Consider the following 18583-nt stretch of genomic DNA (forward strand, 5'->3'; position numbering starts at 1 on the left):
GCTGGTTCCTCTTAATTCTCGTCACAAATTTTAGTCTCAAGCCATTATTGAACCATTTTTTTTAAAAATCCCCCACCTTCCTGGCACCTTGAGTGGGTGAAACCTTGAAAAAATAATGAAGTACAGTTTTAAGGAAACTAAAATCATCACAAACCCCTGAGAAGGCATGTGGCAACCCTGCTATGAGAAATAATGGGGTGGTGTAAAGGGCATGGGAAGGGAGTCACCAGACTGAAACCATGTGACCTTGGGCAAATCATGGCCAGATTACCTCCCCAAACATGGTTGCAATTCACATTCCAAACAACAGCGTGTCTATTTTAGATCAGCGATTTTCAGACTGCAGTAGCATAAAGATCTATTCAAAAGCAAACTCAAAGACCTACCACTTAAATTGCCTAAAGATTCCCCAGACAGTTGGATACTTCTTTGTTGGCAAACCCCTAGAAACACCTCCTTGGGTTTCAAGTAGACAATTTTAAGAACCTTAACCCTGTATTATACCTAGCACCTCCCACTGGTATATATTTGTTGGTTGACTGACCCTGGGATAGAGTGTCCAGCTTGGCAGCATGGTGGGGGCTAGGTTTTCCTTGTGTTCCCAAACTGAAGTCAGAAATTGAGATGGAGGAGCCCTGTCTAGGCAGAGGCTCTGAAGGAGATGACCCAGTAATAGAGGCAGGAAAGCCAGAGGCCACACCAACAAAATGTGGCCCTGCAGAAATCTGCTGTTGGGAAAATGCTCCCTGCCAACTGTCTCTGACAGCTCGTCCTCTTCCCATTCCTTTATTAAACAAGCATTTACTAGCCCCCTACTCATAGTAGCCAAACAGTATAGTCTGAGTTAGGCATCTTTGTCTCTAAGAACTTTGCAGGCTCTTCAGGACCAGTGGGTCAGTGCTGGGATAGTGTGAAATGATGGTAGGAACTCAGAGGAAGGCATGTAATGAAGACTAAGGGAAAGGAGAGGGGAAGATTTCTTGGAAGAGTTGATTCTCATGGTTAAAACCAGAAGTCCAAGTGGGAGCTTGTTAGGTGGAGGGAGAGGGACAGGGCAAGAATACTTGACAGAGAAGAAACACGTATTTCTATTTTCAAAGGTAAGAGAAGAACACGGAAAGAGCCAAGTCTAAGCTGAATGGAGTTCAAACCCCTGCTCTTTCATTCTCTACCCTAGCTACATTATTCAACTCTCCTCATTTAATAGTCATACACACCCTGCAGGGCTGTGCTGAGAATTAAATGAGATAATGAATAATGAGTACTGGGCACAGAGTGCACTTAGTGAACGGTATTATGTGTCATTAAATATTACCGATTACACCGGTCTATAAGCTGATTAACCACAGATTTGCCCTCATTACCTTATTCGTCTTTGTAGCCTCATTGTCTGGCCCAGAGGTTTGCATTTTGTAGGCACCCAATGAATATTTATGAAGTGAATGTCGAATAAGTGCAAAGACATATAAATATGTTTTCAGGATTAGAAAGCCACTTTTATATGGCTGGAACCCCTCTACCTCTGTCCATACAGGCAGAAACATGGCTTCTCAAAACTCCCTGGCCAATCTTTCCCCCACATACTCCCAAAGCATTGGCTCTCTCCAACACACACTGTACAGCAGCATACCTTCAATGGCAGCAACACACATCTACTGGGGCACACACAGACAGATAGGAGGCTCCTCTACAGACACCTAAATGCACAAGCTGAATTGTTTTTGTTGCACAAAAAGGTTTTACTTCGTGAGGTGCACAGAGGGGGCCATAAATGTTAAATAACAAGCATCTCAAATGTCCCATCCTTCTTCTTGTTCACATATACACACTCTTGAGAGACAACATTTTTTCTCTTACCTGGGCTTTTTCTCATTTCATAAGGAGTGAATATCCACACATATATCTTCTCAGCTGAGACCTCATAGTTGGACTTCCACTTGCTAAACCTAATTTTGTCCCCATTAGCTGTGGACCTCAGGGAAAGCCCTGCCCCTCTGGTGCCTCAGTTCCTCACTGGTAGAACACAGAGAATTAACTATGTTTCATGCCAACCTGGTAGTTACGTTGTGAGGATAAAGGAGATAACAAATGAGATAACGTCTGTGATGTGCAGAAAGCACCTCAGAAGAAAGGCACTGGATAAATATAAGGTGTAAATACCACACCTGATTAGTGTGTATGCCCCTGCCCACAGATTTCCACCCACACACTCTGCTCTTCTCCACCCTTGAACACAAACACCTTTCCTGCCTGTAAACGCTGTCTCTCATACCTATTTTCATATGTACATATGTACATATATATGTATATGTACACACATATATATATGTACACACACATATATGTACATATACACACATATATGTGTGTGTGTATACATATATATATACACACACACTTCAGCACCTATATTTTCCCCAGCATGCCTACAGAAAATTGTTTTTGAACTTGGAGCAACTTCAGGTTACAAACACTCCCTAGGCCTTACCCACAGACTCTTCTCAAGGGTCTCTGGTGCTGGAAGAATTGCCAAGCATACAGCTCATCTATCTGGGGCTGGACTCCTTGGTTCCCATGATTGCAATTAGGTGGCACTTCCAGCAGAGCAGGAGACCCTTTATCTGGCACAGCTCTTGCCAAGAGCTCTCCAGAGCTCAGTGCCTCCACGCTAGTTTGTCAGCACTTAAGACCCAAGAGCAGGGCTGATGTGAATGGACCCAAGGCAGGAAGGTGTGAATGGGAGAGAAGGGACCCAGGAAATATAGATGCTCAGATCCCTAAGCACTCTTTGTTTCTGGGGAACTGAGGGCTCTGAAGCTAGCAAGTCCTAAGCACTTTTCTAGGCCTGACACACTCCTGGGCCAGGAGAACAGCTCCACTGTTCACTGCTTTCCACTTGGAGCAGGAAGGAGAAAGATCATCTGGTCTATGATGTTTTGATGCCTGTTGCTCCTGAGCTGTATGCTATGAAAGCTGGAGTTCAGCATGTTGGAGGGTGTGTGCGTGTGTGTGTGTGTGTGTGTGTGTGTAGGGGTGGGGAGGGAGTCAGGGTCTGGCTGCCTTTGGTGGGTGAGAGAAAGAAGTGAATGTGGCCTGTGTGTAGGTGTGGGACTGTGTGTGTGTTAATTTGGCTGAATGGCAAGTCCAGGACTGATCCTGGTTGGCCCACAACTCCAGGGGGCCAATTTCCACGTTCATCAACACCCTCTCTATCCACCTCAGCCCCTGTGACATATTCCTTCAGTGAGACATTCCAAACCTCTAACTGCATCAGTGTCCCTGCCACCCTGTGAGCACAGACACAGCCCATCTCCAAAGTTCCAGACGGAAAGTGTAGTGGCCTGACCCCAGCTGTCAGGCCCTCTGTCTGGGGCCAGGGTCCCTCCGGGATCACGCACATTCCCCTTTTCCTCATCTCAGACATCAGTGTCACCCAACACTTAATGTCCATCAAGATCAGATTTAGGATGGGAGCAGATAAAACCAGTCTGCCGGAAACGGAGACAAAGACAGAAGGACAGACGCAGCATCCCTTTCTCGAGGCTGGGACCAGAGCAGCAGCACCCACCCTCGCAGAAGTGGAGACTCTGACAGTTACATGCGGAGACAAAGACACCTAGACAGACCCTGACACAGACAAAGACCGACGGACGCACCAGCACGCCGCGGGGAGCGCAGTTTCCCCCGGGAATGCCCGTGCGGCCGCGTCAGGAGCGAGGAAGACCCCGCGTCCACCGCACCTTACCTGCCCCCCTGCTCCTCGGACTGACTTGAGAATTTTTTTTCAGTGTGTTTTACAACGTGTTCCCGGCTGTCTTCCCAGAGCCGCCGGCCTGGTGGGTGCCGGGGCGCCGTCGCAGCCCGCGGCTCTGGCTCACCGGACCCGGCGGCGAGAGAAACTTTCGGCCTCCCCGCGCGTCCGCCGCCTGCCAGCTCCCGGAGCACCAGCCTCCGCGCCGGTTCCCGGAGCCGAGGGCGGGGCGGGGCGGAGCGGGGCGGGGCGGGGCGGGGCGGGGCCTGAACCGGCGCCGCTCATTGGCTGGGGCGCGGCCCGCAGCCTCTCACTTGCCTCTCGGCGGCCTTTGTTCCCGGCTGACAGCTGGGGCTGCTCCGGACCTCTCCGCTCCTCCGCGTCCGCCGCCCTCCATCTCTCCACTCTCACTTCCCGCAGACCCCGCTGAGCGGCCCTGTCGGAGTCTTTCCACCCGCCGGCCCTTCCCGTTCTCCCACTTTTCCTGTCTTGTTCTTGTCCCTTCCTTTTTTTCCTTTTATTAGCGCGCACTCGGTTTTTATTCCTTCGCGTTTCCTGGATCCGTTCCTTCGCTTTTGCCTTACCACCCCCCCCGCGCCCCGTATTCCTTGCTTGCTTTATCACCGCTTCTTCTTACTCACCAGTTTCCTTTCCCCAGCCCTGTCTTTGCAACCCCAAATTCCAGCGAAAAAGGCTGGATTTCTAGGTTCAAAGACGGGACGAGCCGCTGAGTGACCAAGCTGGGATTACAGACCGGAACCCAGAACACCGGCACTTCCACTCCCGAGACATTTCAAAGGCAAACTTTTCCAGCTCCCTCCCGGGGACTAGGTTTCGGGTGAAAACTGGGGCCTGTTCCAAGTTTATAGCTATAAATCTCACCCAGGACCTTTTTAACGCTATCATTTTCTCTACCACGCTCCCTTTAGACTTCTAGCAGTTGGGCTAGGAATGAAACCAAACTCACAAACTTTGGTAGGACAAAAGGCCAGTTAATTGGGGTGCCCGGTGTGGCCTGAGGCGCTGGTCCTGAGGGTTCACCCAGGCTAATCTGCTAAAACCAGGCATGGCTCTACTCAGGGAATGTCATCCTCAGCCAAAAGAGGTATGCCTGTGTGGAGGAGAGAAGACTGAGGTGGTTGGTCTCTGACTGTAAATGTTGTGGGGGAAGATAGTCCAAAGAGAAGCAACACCATTTTGTTTCAGTCACCTGGCTGCTCAGAACCTCCTAAGAGATCCTTACTACTTCAGATCTTGACCCTGAACACCCCAACTCTCAATTCCAGGCCTCCTGGAAGGAAACACAGCATAGAGTTTAAGAGCACAGACAGGCTCTGCTAATTATCATCTGTGTGACCCTGAGCCAGTGCCTTAAACACCTTATATCTCAGGGGTTTTTTGTTTGTTTGTTTGTTGTGTTTTTTTCCCCCTTCATGAAATGGGGTAACAATTCCTGGAATGTAAACTTCCTAAGGGCAGGGACTTGTTCTTTTTTGTTCATAGCTGAGGGACTGGGTCTATTCTGTTCACAAGATGTACCCTCAACACCTAGAGCTTGGCTGGTATATCATAGTCATGTTATAACTACTTGTTAAATGAACCAATCCCTAGTTTATAGGTTTGCTGAAGGGACTAAATAAGAATCCTTGGCATGTGGTATGTACATACACATGGTAGCTATTACAGGTAACATTGCAACTTCTCTGTATCAACTCCAAAGGCTATTTAGCCTTCTCAGAACATCACCTCTTCTCTTCCACCTTTGCACATACTTGTCCCTGTTTGAAAGACCTTGCTTTACCTGTCAACATTTGAGACCTAAAATGCAATCCTTATTCATACCATCTTTGATCACCTCAGTCAAAATTACAGTTCCTTTTTCTAAAGCTCCATGTCTCTTGTCCCATTCATTGGCACAGCATATGTACACTTGCTTGCATGGTGGCTGTGACTGCAGGCCTGTCTTCCCCTAGACTATGAGCTATCTAGAGTCAGGGACTGGACTCTACATTTCCAGAGACAGATATTGTGCTTCACAAATGGGAGTTTCTCAGACATATTTGCTGAATGGATTAATATAAATCAAACATCTTAGCATTAAAAAAAAGGGGGGGTATAGAATCTTGGAAGGTAGAATAAGGTATCAGGCAGGCTTCAGATTTCAGTCAAACTCATTTTTGTGTTCTTAGATGTGGAATTCCATGAAAGGGGAAAGATAATAATCCTGGAAGCCTGTTCCTCATTTCGGCCCTACTACTTACTATTTAAATATTCTTGGATAAGCCATGTTCCTGGCTAGGCCTCAGTATCTTTATCTGCAGAGTGGGTAGTTTAGGTGAGACTCTTTAAGGGTACTCCAGCACTGATGTATTGTGGTTCTCTGTCAGAGACATTCTAGGTGGAAGATAAGGCATGGCATGTAGCTCTCTTATAATGACAGAGTTAGACAAAGGGTGTGGGCAGTGTGTTGGTGTGTATGTGAGGGGTGGAACCCGGATACAGTATGAAACAATAGAAGCACCCTGTGCAAGGGATTCTTCAGAGGTAAAGTAGGATGCATTGAAAGTGGGGGTGGAAGTAAGGAAGGAGAGTAAGGAGAGGAGAGCTGCCATGTTATAGCGTGTGTGTGTGTGTGTGTGTGTGTGTGTTCATGAAAGCCTCAGGAATGTGGTCTCCAGAAGTAGAAAGCCATAATTAGCTTCCTGATTCAGCTGTTGGGTATGGTAATGCAATGACTGGGTGTGTCTGCTCCTAACACCCCTGGTGGGATTCTCAATGTGTTGCCTCTTCTTTCCTTTGTTTAGTGAAGGAGTGCTGCCCCAACTGGGCCCTGGTTGTCCCATCCAAACCTCTGCTTCCTTCAGGCTCTCCCTTGCCTGAGCTGAGTCTGGAAAGCTGGGTCACAAAGCATATTTTTGTAAAAAATTCCCTACTTCCTCATCTGTTCACCACCTAAGATTCAGTCAGTTTACCATTCTGGCTTATGATTTTGTCCTTCATTTCTAGGGCCTTAGATTGGTCACATAGGAGCAGGCCCGTGGACCAATTAACCTAACATTTTCTCTGGATTAGAATGCCTCTGCCTCTCTCAGTGTGCTTTAACCTATTACAATTTAAATAACTGCCCATCTTCTTGTTTGTGTGCTCAACTTTTCTAAAAGTTTCTCATTCAAAGACCACAACTTTCTTGTCCAATACTGAATTCCCAGGACATTGTTGGTATACAGAAAGCACTTACAATATTTGAAGGAATTCTATGGAGGGGAGAAAGACAATGTTTTAGAGAGAGACAAGGACTCAAATACAGAAGATTCACATCTATTTCCACTTCTTCAAATTTGTGGTCTTGTCACACCTTTTCTGAGACTCCATTTGCTCATTGGTAAAATGGGCCTATTAACATTAGCCGTACCTATTTTGTGACAATGATGCAAAGATGAGGAGAAATAGTCAGATTGAAGCTGGTAAGAAAAGTAAAAAATGTCAAATAATTATTAAACATTATTTCAAGTCTAAAAAAAAAAATAAGAAAACCTAACTATAGTAGCATGCCTGGCTGGCTCTGTTGGTGGAGTATGCAACTCTTATCTCAGGGTTGTGAGTTCAAGCTCCATGTTGGGTGTGGAGATTACTTTAACAAGTAAAAGTCTTGTTCCTTTTAAGATTTTATTTATTTATTTGACTGAGAGAGCGAGAGAGCGCAAGCAGGAGGAACAGTGGAGGGAGAGGGAGAAGCAGGCTCTCTGCCAAGCAGGGAGCCCAATTCAGGGCTCGGCCCCAGGATCCTGGGATCATTACCTGAGCCTAAGGCAGACGCTTAACTATCTGAGCCACCCAGGTGCCTCTAAAAAAATAAAAATCTTTAAAAAAAAATTCAAAAAGCTGACTATATTAAACTGAGGCTGCAAAAATAGATGAGAAAATATAGTGATATGTCACCGAGCCACTACTCCATTTATCTCCAAGCTACCCCAGGAAAGTATAGGAAGGCTGATTTTCTTGATGAACAACCTAATGCCTCTTGACCTTAAAGGAGGCACCACCAGTGTCCTGTCTCCCTCCAGAATAAACAGAAACAAAAACAAACAAACAAAATTTCCCTGGAGTTTCCCTGGGTGTGAAGTTTTTATAACCAGAGTTTACATTCCTTACCCTTATGTCCCTGGGCACCTTGCATCTCTTATCCCTGAACTTTGGCAAACTTATTTGTGTTGGGAGGAACATCTCTTCCTTGACTTCTCTGGGGTTTACGAAGACAAATAGGATAAAATGCAAATAATGTTTTTTCTTTCCTAGAAAGTACCTAATGACTCCAAGGAACAGTTAATCATTACCATTGGGGGGATTATCTTTTGGAACTTCATTTTGAGTACTTAATCTATATTCAGGAAACCAGGGAAGTTGTAGAAGGAATAAAACACCTTTAGGAGCTCTAGGGAGAACTTGCTGACATCAGAATTCCTATCCAGTGATGACTCATTCACACAAAAATGCTCAAGTTGATGTCAAGAAGTATGTCCACTCCACTCTTTCACTGAAAGGAAAACTGAGTCAAAGAGCAAGTTGAGAAATTTTCCCAGCTTTACTGGAGCTGGGACCCTAGGGTTTGGAAGCATGTGACCTGTAACTGTCTCAGAAACCTTATAACTGATACAGTGCCTGACTGCGGTTTAGTTTGGTTAGTGTAGACCACAGGAAGGCAGCCTTCCTCTGAGCAGAGAGCAGCAAACCAGCTACCTTGGCAATGCAAAACCAGGCTCAAATGGAACTAACTAGCTTCTAGTGTGAATAGACTTTTTTCAGCCATCAGCTGACAAGGTTCATAAGACAACCATTTAGCAAACCATTCAATGCAAGTGCAGGGCTGCGCTAGATTGCAGAGAAATAAGGAGGAAGTATTATGATTTGACATGTCCTGCACCACTCCAAATATCATTTCAGTAGGATAAATAGGCTATTCTAATTCAAGATCCTAGCTGTGAAAGGGCCTGGCCTATCACCTTTTCTGCAATCTATCTCTTCTGTTGTTTTAACTAGTTTGTCTGAAACTGTGAATCAGGAGAATGTTTCTACTTATAAGTAAAAAAAAGCATAAACTAAACCGGCTTAAATAACAGGCAACAAAAATCTCATGAATTAATATATTAAGAGATCAGCTTCTAGGTTAGTTCATTCCATGGCCTCACAATGTCATCATAGATCAGGTCTTTGCATCTCTCTGTTCTGCCATTCTTGAACTATGGGCTTTGCCCTCATGGTGGTTGCTTCAAGACTTTGGTTGGATCTGCCAGCCTAGTTATCACACCCAGAACCAGTAATGGGCTAAGGAATAAAGGACCTTTGTTCCTGCATCTCTTTCTTAAGATCAAGGAAACCTTTCCTGGAAGGCTCTCAGTTGACACTAGACAGGATTAGAGACATCATCTAACAACCATTGGCAAACTCAAGGAGACTAGTATTATTGGCTGTGGCCAATTGGCTGGGGTGGAATAGATACTGGGACATACCCATGCATTTTACCTTTGTTTTCAAGGGGGAAGAGGGAAGCCATGGAGAAAAACAGTCATTGCTTGCCTATTATGTACCTCATCTGGACATTTTTTCTATAGTATCTTATTTAATAATCATAGAAATCATTATCTGTTTTTCAAATGAAATTGCAGCTCAAAGTGGCTAAATAATGTACTCCAAATCCCATCACTAGTAAGTGGAGGAAAAAGGACTGGAATTCAGTTTCATCCAAAGCCTTTGCTCTCTCTACTGTTCCAGGCTATCTCACTAGAGGACTCTTCTCAGCTCTACCCAAGCTAGAGACTCCCAAAATGAATTGAAAACTTCCAGGAACCACTGAAAGCACAAGAGATAGTGTCTCCAACACCTCCATAGTGTTTCCCCCCTCCCTACCTACTCACTTTAATTTCACCCTTTAACCCAGCATAAATGTCTCAGTTCTATACTGCCTCCTCATCTTCCTTAAGGCCACATTCACCTCTCAGCCCTTGCTCTCATTCAAACCATAATAGAGGTCTTCCAAGGCCCTCCCCAAGCCCTGATCTACCCTCCTAGATCCCCATCTCCACTTCACTGAAGTCTTATTAAATAGTACATCCATGTCCACTGTTCTTTCATTCATTGTGCACTTTGTAGTTTGTGTTCTATTATTTCACGTGAATGTGTCTCACTTTCCTAGTAGGTGTTTAAGTACTCAACCCAATGCTTGGCCCATGATAGGTAATCAACAAATACTTAATGATTAAATGATGACAGAGACTGCCTCTTATTTTTCTATATCCCTAATAACATTCAGCCTGCTGCTGAACACATGGGTGGTAACTAATAGACTAATTGGCTTTAGGCTAATTTCTCCCCAGGGCTGAGGAATGGCATGCAGATGAAGAAGTTGACATGACCTTTGTCAGTTCTGAGGGGTCCATTTGCCAAATGGACCCTGTCAAGCTCACATTTACTTGTAGCCCTGAACTCATTTAAAGAAATAGAACATATGAGACCATGACTTCTGGGAAATCATTTAGTTCCCCTATAAGGAATGCTGGCATGATCATTTCCTTCCCCCCAGGGGGAAGAAAAAAATAACAGAGGCCCTTGAGACCCTCAGTGCTAAAATTTAACTTACACTTTTCCTCAGTCATTTCTCAGGAAGCTTCTGGTGTGGGGGTGATCCTAGAAAGACAGGCCAATGCTGTACCCTAACAGTAGAATCAGACACTGGTCTTCTGGGATGAGGGGTTACCCTGGGCTTGGGCTTCCACTGGCCTGCCTGGATTTCTATTTGAGTCCTCCAGGTCACTGCACTTCTCAACAGGCATTGCCATTCTTCCCTTAAGTCTTCTGGTGTTAACCTCACTCCCTGTACTTTGTGTGTCAAACTGGCTAGGTGTTGAGTACATGTTTTGCTTTATCCCCATACTGACCATAGTTATCGTGAAAAGGCTTCAATCTCATTGCCTGCAAAAATAGAGGAGCTAGAGAAAGGGACAGAGGAATGGAGGTGGTAGGTGGCTGTCACAGGTATTCTCTGAGGTTTTTTCCAGCATTCTCTGGCTCTTTTTAGCTAAGTTTGCTAGAAACAAGAAAGAAGGACTGTTGCCCCTGTCAGGTAAGCATTCCATCCAGAAGAGGTTCTTGGTGAGCTTTGAGGATTTTTGCTTTCATGAAACAATCAATACAAAATGTCAAATAGCATCAGTTTGCTGGATGTTTCCTAGTACTCATGCCTACCTCACAGTGCTTAGCACAGCACCTGTCACAAAGGAAACCCCTTTAGTTATGATTTTCTTTGCCACCTACTCTCCCCGAGTCAGAAACTCAGCTGGGTGGTTTCTTACCCTTATCCTCGGTTTCTGGCACTTTTGAATGTTGTTGACAATATAATTCTACAGGGAAGGGCACATACACACAAATATAGAGTAGATTAAAATATGTTTGCTAAAATTATTTGGGATACGTGAATGTTATAAATGGAGCATGAACACTGACAGCTTTATATTGCTTCCTTCCCAGCTCCACTTTTCACCCACTTCCCAAAAATCTTTGAATTTTTTCAAAGAATATAATCTAATGAATGAGGCAAGAGTGAATTTTCTGGCACTATCAGTGGGTAGAGGCACCTAGGAGGGCAATAGCATTTCATCCTGTCTTTGAGATTCCAAGGTTAGGTTCCCTGCTGAGAACAAAAGAGCTCCAAGTTAAGGGGGAGGCAACCAGGGGACCCTGTCCAAAATGGCAGCTTGAGAGGAAGTAGCCTGCTGCCTGTTCTGGAACCTCTCAAAGCAGTGTTTAGAATGTTCTCTCTCATTAATCCTATTTAAAGCTGAGAGGGGAGGCGGGGAGTCCTGTTTCAACTTGCAGTGGTGAGGTTCCCTGCTGCCACTGCTGCAGGGCTAAGCCCAGGGCTGGGAGGGGGAAGGGGCTTTCTAGGGCCACTCTGGCTGGCTCACAGCTTCTTAGAAGAACTTCTCAGACTCCCCTGACCCTCAGACCTGATTTTACTGGCCTGCCCCTGGCCTTAATCTGTGTTGGGGAAGAGGATGCTTGGTGAGAAGGCAGGAGGTGTGGGCTGGCAGGCTAGCTGGCTGGCTGTTCTGGTAGTGAGAGAGTGTTGGGAGGAAGGTGAGGAACTCTCCATTGAGGTGTAGGTGGGGGAGGGAGAAACAAAAAAGAAGGGGCCCTTGTGCAAGAGTGTTTTCTGGGAACGTGCCTCTCCCTCTGGGCATGGGGAGTTCTCTAACTGGTTTAAAAACACATTCTGTCTTTGGGGTTCTCATAAAAAAGCCAGATCTAGGGAAAAGAGGTCTCCCTGGCCTTCAAGAGGGAATGTGTGAGTGAATGTACCATTAACAATGTAGGGTCAGCCTTTTATAGAAAGAGATAGTAGACAGTGCTTCCTTCTATAGTATTATTTCTGGGAGACCCTAAGAGAATTCTTTTCCTAAATATACTCCTATAAGTAAGTGAGAGTCAGTACTTGAGATTCACCTACAGGCAAGACAAAATCTAATGTTGTCTGAAGGTTAGAGTTCATGGTTCGCTCTGATGCTTATTAGCTATGACCATGGATGTCATTTAACCTCAGCTGATTACCTATAAAGTGCAGAGAGCAACCCCTCATACACATGTGTCATATATATCTCACTGGGTTGTCACAAAGACCAAATCAGGTGACAATATAAAAGTTCTTTTAAAACTCAAGTCACTGTAGACACAAGGCAGATGCATCCCTTTCACTCCAGGTCTGCCCCACTGATGTAGGCTTTAAGCCCTTACTATATACTTTTTCCCCAATATTCTGATAAGCTTTCAGGGCCAAACACTAAAATCTCACAAGGACAAGCTTTCTTTCCTTGTTATTTCCTCTTGTCCTGAGGATCCTTTCTTAGCCTGGGCCTCTTTTAGGTTGTCTAGAAATGTGCCATGATAAATGTCGGAGCCTTTCCTAGCCAGAGTGGGCAGGGGTTGAAAGATCTGTATTTTTACCCCCATCAAACTCTAAGAAATTCTAATTACAGGGTGACTTTTTCAGTTTGGATGTCAAGAATGTGAACCAAAGAAAGTGGCTTCTGTTTTATTCTGTGGTTTGTTAAGTATGCAACTTAATCTTACCAAGCCTCTGTTTTCTCATCTGTTAAGTGGGGATAATAACACCTGCTCTTCGTACATTAAAAGATTGGCCAAGATCAAATGAGATAATGTTTGCACTTCAAAAGTATAAAGTGCTCTACAAATAGATTAAGTCTCTGCTCTGGAGGAAGAAAAGAAAATCCTGCAGGACCACGTCTTCTGATGTCCAGGCCAAAATTCTGTCAACCTAAAGTGAGTCTGTTTTTCCTCAAATCCCCGTAGACATCTTAGAGATAGTTTTCATCTCCCTCTCTCTTTCCCTGCCTGGGGATAATAAGACTGTTAACTTGTTTTTTGGTTGTGGTGATTTCGCTTGCTACATAAATGTCAAGTTCCACTTGACTAGAAGTTAATATATAATGTCTTCCCTTTCCTCCTGAGTTAAATTATCTCTTTATGCTCACATTGATTTTTTTTTCTGCTTTTCAGTTTTAAGTCCTAAAATAGCATATTTTACCCTACTGCTTTACTGCTTTCAAGGCAATAATGATGGTGCCTGGCATTGTGGGAGTTTAATGCAAATCTAGTGAAGTTGGCTGTGCCTCAGCATAGCAGGAGCACTGCCAAAGGGGCGTTTATCAAGGATGCCTGACAACCCCAGGAGTCTAAATTACCTCACATTTGCAGCCTTTCCTTCACTATCCCCCATCACCTTTATGCAGGCCGAAGGAAGCACAAGACACGTTTTGTTAGCCCCATTTTACTGAGAGGAAAATGAAGATACATAACAATTAAATGCTTTTATAAGGTCATGAGGCTGATGCTGGACCTGAGCTTAAAAATTTGGCTTCCTATTGGCGAATTACTCTTACTACTAAGCCTTTAGCCACTGTAAGATATTTGATGATTCTGCCTTTCTCATGGGTTGGTTCTACTCCCAATTCACTCTTATGATATGGCATGCAGATTTTTTTTTAAAGATTATATTTATTTATTTGAGAGAGACAAAGATAGTGAGAGGGAGCGTGAGCAGGGAGGAGAGGGAGAAGTAGGCTCCCTGCCAAGCAGAGAGCCAGATGCCAGGCCTCAATCCCAGGACCCTGACACCAGGAGCTAAAGGCAGAGGCTTAACCAACTGAGCCACCCAGGCGCTCTGGCATACAGATCTTTCAACCCCTGCCCAGTCTGGCTAGGAAAGGCTCCGACATTTATCATGGCACATTTCTAGACAACCTAAAAGAGGCCCAGGCTAAGAAAGGATCCTCAGGACAAGAGGAAATAACAAGGAAAGAAAGCTTGTCCTTGTGAGATTTTAGTGTTTGGCCCTGAAAGCTTATCAGAATATTGGGGAAAAAGTATATAGTAAGGGCTTAAAGCCTACATCAGTGGGGCAGACCTGGAGTGAAAGGGATGCATCTGCCTTGTGTCTACAGTGACTTGAGTTTTAAAAGAACTTTTATATTGTCACCTGATTTGGTAAAAATATCCTGTACAACATTTTACCCAGCGCAAGAATCCTAACTATGATACACAAAGCAGGAAGTTAGCCAATTCTGTTTGTTGATTATTTTAACAAAGAACTCACAAACCATTCTATTTCTGATAAACTATTCTATTTTTGACATCTGTATGTGTTGGGGAACTTGGTGAAATTAAAATAAAAATCTCTCTCCCAGTAATATCTACCTATCATTTAATGGTTCATTAACTGTTGCAGCTAAAAATGATGAAATGAGGGGCACCTGGGTGGCTCAGTTGATTGAGCATCTGACTTCGGATTTCAGCTTAGGTCATGATCTCAGGGGTGAGATCGAGCCCCATGTAAGGCTCTACATGGAGTGCAGAGTCTGCTTGAGATTCTCTGTCTCCCTCATCCTCTGACTTTTCCCCTGCTCATGCTCTCTATCTAATAAATAAATTAAATAAATAAATAAAATCTTTTTAGAAAGGAAGAAATGATGAAATGATGGCTTCAGTCTAAGTAATAATTCTCTCATGAGTTGGGGTGTGAGTTCTGGCTCTGACTGCCAGTCTGGTTTTCTTATCCCCAACACCATGTTAATTCTGCACACCTGAGAACTTAATATGCCTATTCCCTCTTCCACACGAAAATCTTGCAAATTTGAAAACCACAATCTAGTGTAAGAAGTCCAAAATCTAGTGGAAAGGAGTTTCCTCTTCTCCAAATTTAATGTACCCATTTTACTTTACCATTACTCATGAGATGTGATTTTTCTCATTTACTCAATAAACATTTCAAGATATTCCAAGTATTTCCTTTTAAAAAAAATATTTATTCTTTGCAGCAGAGAGAGTTGGGGGGAGGGGTTGGGGAGAGAATCTCAAGCAGACTCCCAGCTGAACATGGAGCCCCATCCAGGGCTAGATCTCATGACCCATGAGATCATGAAATGAACTGAAACCAAGAATCAGACACTTATCAGGCTGAGCTGCCCAGGTTCCCCTCAAGTATTTCAACCATAGTCATCCCTGTGCTACGTACTAGGAACAGAGCATGGAGCAAGACAAATGTGTTCTTTTCTTCTAAAGCCTACAGTCTGGTGGGACTATGGTCATTGAACAAACAAAATAAGGTGTAGCAAGATGCTGTAGGAAGTACATAGATGTCTAGGAATATGCTAGGGAGGACACCTAATCTATGCTGCTCCTAGCCATCCGTGTTGCTGTGTGCCCATAGGCTTTCTAGTGAGGATCTCTATAAAGTGTGGGGCAATGGAGAGTCCACATTAACCCAAGAATTTGTCCAAGGCAGAGTGCAGCTATTCTCTCTCTCTCTATCAACACACTAAACATCTGTTAAAGCAAGGTAAGATCGAGTTTGCTTTTTACCAGATGCACTGTACTGAGGTCCCTTCAAGTCTATATGATCTATTGTCCAGTCAGACCTGATTAATTTTTTTTAAATTGAAATGAAGTTATTCACAATTTACTTGTATTAGATTTCATTTTCTTGGTTTTGGTCCAGGATCCTAATCTGTAATAATCTCTTTTTGTCTCCATTTCTATTAACAAAGATATGTTTGCAAGAACTATAAACTTGTTCAGGTTATCCTAGCTTATAAGAGTTTATTGTAAGGATAAGAATAGCTTCTGCAGATCCCACAAAGGACTTTCAGAGGAGGGAAGAGGAGATGACCAGAGCAGCAGCAAAATGAGAACAACCCTGGGGACCCATCTGCCACATAAGTATTCTCACTCCTCTACCTCTTCTTCCTATTCTACTTTCTATTCTTTTCCTCCTTATGTCTCCTTGTGGTTTCTTTTTATTCTTGATTTCTTCCAGTTGCCTTTTCTCTGTGTCTTTCCACTTCTACACTATTTATCAACTGCATTTGCTGCTTTTTGACACGTAGAAGATCTGATTAAGTCAGCCATCCCTCTCAAGAATCAAGTGTCTGTATGGTCCTGGCTATTTGGATCAGATTCCATCCTTAATCTAATCATCTATGGTCAGGATGTGGCATTGCATGGGAACAAGCATAAGAATCTCTTGGAAGAGAGATGTAGATATGCAGGCCCGAGAACACATTCTCTTGAAGGCACTAATAGTGTCTGAGTGCTTCATAATTTTCTCCTTACCTATATAGGGATTTAGTTTGCTAAAATACTTGTTTTCTGTTTTCTGAATTTTATCCTTTCATGTCTCAGTTTCAGACCTGGTACTTCCCTTACAAAAAGAGCAGTTTCACCTTTCCACTTTACTTGTGTGCTGAAAGCAAGAATCATGATCCCAACCACTTGTCACTTGAACCAAAATAGATTTACTACTTTTAATCTAAATGATGCCTGTTATAACAGGAATGTCTTATGCATTAACAAAGATATAGTCCGAACTTAAAGGAGAGTTGGCAGGTGTTCAGTTTCTCTTCTTGTCACTCTATCCAACCTTTGAAGCCCAACTGGAAAGGAAGACTCAGAGGCTGGCTCTCTGAAGAGGTAGGGGCATGTACAGCTGTGGTCCCTGTGGTTAGCCATTGCAGCACTCTTTGTTTGGGAGAGCTTTATAGTTTCTTCAAAACTCGAAGACTGCCATTAAAAATGGTACCTGGCCAATTTTCATTGGCTGTGTACTTCAAAAGTGGAATACAATTACCCCTCTGGTTGCTAGCAAGCGAAGAGTGAAGGTGAAATCAACTAGTGGCTGGACTTCATAAAATCAGAACTTGGTTATATTCATTACAATATATGTTAAGATCAATATGTCAAGAGAAGTCCTTGAAGTATGAAATTAAAGTCTTGAAAGATAGATGTTTCTGGGGGGTATCAATATACTCCTATTATTCTTCCTATCATCTTCAATGTGTGGGAATTTCTTAGGAATGCAAATTCCCAGGCTGGTGTCACCTACTAAAGAAGATCCCACCTACTAAATCTGAAACTCTGGTGTGGGGGCTACCAATCTATATTTTAACAGGTGGTTTTAAAACATGCTTAGTCTGAGAATCACTGCTTTTAGTCTGAGAATTGGGGTCACTTTTATTTTTACAAATATTGCTAATCAGGGTAAAAGTAAAATAGATGTACATTCTAGATGTTTACATGGCAAATGACAAAACCATGTACGTATGTGTATATATGTATGGTATGTGTATGTATATATATATATATATATATGTTAATATATTTCATATATAATTCTTACATATATTTCATATACAGTTGACCATTGAACAACATGGGGGTTAGTGGTGCTAACCCCTGTGCAGGTGAAAATCCATGTGAAACTTTGACTCCCCAGAACTTAACTACTAATAGCTGTTGACTAGAAGCCCTACTGATAACATAAATGGTTGAATAACACATAGTTTATATGTTATATGTATTTATTATATACTGTATTCTTACAATAATACTTAAAATACTTAAATTTTTTATAATATTTCTATGCTATGTGGTTTGTCTGCAAGTTTTGTTGCAAATCCCCCCAAATTTTTCCACTATGCTTACTGAAAAAAAATCACATGTAAGTGGACTCAAACTGTTCAAACCAATTTTGTTCAAGGACAACTGTAAACATAATATATATTTTCACTATTATGAATAATTTAAAATATATTTTATATTCTAAAAACATAATATAAATATATTGTTCTTTATAATATTTATAAAATTATATTTTGTAAATAATATATCATACACACACATATATAGGCATATGGGAAATAAGCCTTGTAAACTACTATGCAATTTGAAGATAATGTTCTTTTGGGGGTTTGAATCGCACCATTCTTTTCTATCTTGCATCACACCCAATTGTTGATAGGACAAAGAAAAAGTAAGTGTGGATGAAAACGTGATATACCATCTTTATTACTTACAGAGACCAGATTGGAGAATGTGGATTGAGTCAGTGGACAAATGTATTTCTTAATATACAAAGAAACCCTTCTGTGGGAAGATAGAGAGAATTCAAGAATGCCACACTTCACATTAAAAGAAATACCAAGAATGGAGATGAAGTATTTCTCCCGAACAACTCTAGATATTTAACCCACAGGGTTTAGCCATTAAGCTGAGTCAACAATGAACATGGCCTTCCTCTTCAAGGTTGGAGAACAGCACTAAATCAAGGCAGTTGCATTGTCCCCTGAACCCCCACTTCTCAGGGACCAGGTATGGCTTCTTTGAGTATCTTCCTGGGACCTCTGCAGGTTAGTTTATTTTATCCTTGAAGGCTCTGAAATTGGTCAGAACAGTCCCCTAGTTAAATAAATCCAAGATTATTTTGTACTC

General features: G+C 43.1%; 1 protein-coding gene across 2 annotated transcripts in view; it reads right to left on the reverse strand.

The window, feature by feature from the left end:
- The window catches only part of LZTS1 (leucine zipper tumor suppressor 1), a 51711-nt gene extending 47774 nt beyond the window's left edge, over positions 1–3937 (reverse strand). For both annotated transcript variants that reach the window (XM_047717280.1, XM_047717281.1), the window contains exon 1: positions 3746–3937. The gene's annotated coding sequence lies outside the window, so the exon portion shown is untranslated. The remainder of the gene's footprint in view (positions 1–3745) is intronic.
- Between the last annotated feature and the right edge of the window lie 14646 nt (positions 3938–18583).

The sequence above is a fragment of the Lutra lutra genome, chromosome 2 (assembly GCF_902655055.1).
Source record: "Lutra lutra chromosome 2, mLutLut1.2, whole genome shotgun sequence".
In the NCBI taxonomy this organism is placed as follows: Eukaryota; Metazoa; Chordata; class Mammalia; order Carnivora; family Mustelidae; genus Lutra; species Lutra lutra.